Below are 2,739 nucleotides of genomic sequence, written 5' to 3'. Positions count from 1 at the left end.
TATATATATATATATCTCAATTTATATTTTTTATTTCCATCTATTACCTGATCAATACCTTTCTTCAATATTACATAAAGAATTTTGATAAAACCTATTGATATTTTAAAATAATCGCTTCTGATTAAAAAATATTATTGTGAACATAAGAGGTGAATGTCGAATTTGCAAGTTATGAAGTATAGCTTAGCAAACGTAAGCATACAAATGTTATACAATGTATAATATATAAGTAAGGGAAACTATGGGTTATGGAGTATCATGGATCATCGATTGTTTAATTCAGAATGTTTAATACTATTAGTACAATACGATTGTTACTTCGGTGTCCATACTTTTTATGTAGGTGGCAGTAATTAAATTTCATTGTATTGAAAAGTATCAAGGTCATTAATTGATTTTCGTAGTGTAAAAGTAACTTTTTAACTTAAACCGCACAAAAATGTTTTAATATTATTTTTGTAGAAGATAAGATAGAAGTTTCATGTATGAAGATAAGATAGAAGTTTCTTTTCTCAACTTATTACGGTACAAGTAATAATCTAACATTTATTTTTTATAATTTTCTATTAAATATATAATTAAATGTATAGTTGGGGACCATGAGTCATACATTAAATATTCATGATGGGAATATAGAAAATATATGTATTAAAAAGGCAGTTTTATACTTCTAAGCAATTAATTTTATTTTATCGTAATATATTTTTTATCTTATATTAATGATTATTTCTCATTTATTTTCTTTTAACTTCTATTTTATTATTTAATAATTATTAGTTATTATACTTTATTGTTATTGTTATACTTTATTTATAATTAGTGACTATACCAAGAAAATGTAATTAATTTAAAATATTTTTCAATTTTCATCGTTATTTCTTGCATAATTCTACTGTATTGAGGGTGACCCATGATACTCCGAGTCGTTTCTTAAAAAATATATTTTTATTTTTTTCTTAATAAATATATACTTACTAAATATACTTACTAAATATACTTATTAAATTTTAAAATATGCATTATGCTTTAATTATTTTAAAAATGATACACAAATTGTTATATTTAGATGCATTATTAAAAGTTGGAATTTTTGTGACTCATGATATCCCGGTCTCTCCTATGTATAATAAGTATTTGATATTTATATAGTAGTCGTATTCGGTGCTTGTTAGTATGTTAATCGCCGATTCAAAATTCCTTTTGCTTTAATAAGTTTCGGAAATAATAAGGTTCGAAATCACGAATAGCTAGGGATATCGCATTGAGAATGATTCTTGAAGCGGAATGATCGGAACGTTGGAACAGCGTGAAATTGATACCGTCACACTTTCTCGTGCCAGAATGTATCGGTACAATACAATCCAATTGTATACACGTACGGAGTAATACTATTATTTATTAAATTGCTTTTCTACATCTTTTTCTAAAAGCAATATTTGGGAGAAGCTGGAAATAGTTAAAGTTTCAGTTAAAGTTTATAATTTAAACGATAAAAGATTTTTTTTTTTATAAAATAGCATGAGATTATGTCATCATATATTCTCGTTATATGGATATAGAAACATGAAACAACAATCGCAATTAATATATCCATGTAACCAGAATATACAAATACACAAGCTCATGTCAGAAAAAAATTTTTACTTGTTTAATGGTCGTTTTACTATTATATTAATCACATAGGCGATATCGAACGTGTATATTTTCTATTTATTTTATAATTTAGTTTTTAAATGTAAATTAGACAAAAAAAGATGATTAAACTATTATTAATTTTAAATTCTTATCATTATCTTCATTTTATTATATTGATATTTAATATTTCATGTACAAATCTCCATAGTTTGCGTTTCATATTTCGGCGGCCTTTACTGTCGACTATAAGCAACATGTTTACTCTGCCTTTTCAACAAAACATCTGGATTTGCAGTATTTCTCGTTTTGGTCTTCTATTGTTCTATTTGTTTTATTTATCCATTGAATGGGAAAATGGGAAACAATCGCGATAGGATGTCAAAGTCAGCAACCGGAATCAACTAAATCCCAGCAAGCCAACAGTCAGCAATAATCTTTTCATTTTTTTAGGCGCATTTTCTCAGCAAGGTAAATAAATGATTTTCGATAATATAATCGTAGACTCGGAATATTACTAAAATGATTCCCAAATATTATTCAAAAATCTCTAGGTACCAAATTTTATCTTTTTCGTGCGACTATGTAAATCAAAACATATTTTACGATGGATTTATTTTCATTTCGTTCCACGAAAAATTTATAAAATTACTGTATTCTTTCTATATATAAACTTTGTAGGATATTGGAACCCTACAGAGTTTCATTTCAAATTGTTATTCTTATGTTATTACTAGATGAGCCTCGATGAGTTTTTATGGTTTATACAGCGAATATCGTGAATTTGCTGCAATCTATCACGAATTCTATCAAAACTCTTTGGGATTTTATAGATCCGATTTGCTTGCGTACGTATACTTAGCGAAGATTTATAGTAAGCAGTATGTGTAGCAGTAGGTGCTAGAGATGATGTTGCAAATTGTTAGAAAAAATAGAGAATAAATAGAGAAACTTCAGACATACATACACACACACACACACACACACATACGCGCGCGTGCGCGCGCACTTGTGATTGCGTAATGCAACAATGTGTGTGATATGTCTGAAGTGAAATGAAATTGCAGGAAATGGAGTGGACATTTCCAATTTAAAATAAAAAAA

At 27.2% G+C, this 2,739-nt stretch overlaps 1 pseudogene; it reads left to right on the top strand.

The window, feature by feature from the left end:
- The window catches only part of LOC108692825, a 4,366-nt pseudogene extending 1,869 nt beyond the window's left edge, over nucleotides 1–2,497 (top strand).
- Nucleotides 2,498–2,739: the final 242 nt, after the last annotated feature.

This window comes from Atta colombica, unplaced genomic scaffold (assembly GCF_001594045.1).
Source record: "Atta colombica isolate Treedump-2 unplaced genomic scaffold, Acol1.0 scaffold83, whole genome shotgun sequence".
Lineage (NCBI taxonomy): Eukaryota > Metazoa > Arthropoda > Insecta > Hymenoptera > Formicidae > Atta > Atta colombica.
Note: the sequence above shows the minus strand (reverse complement) of the source record. Positions and strands in the feature narration are given on the sequence as shown.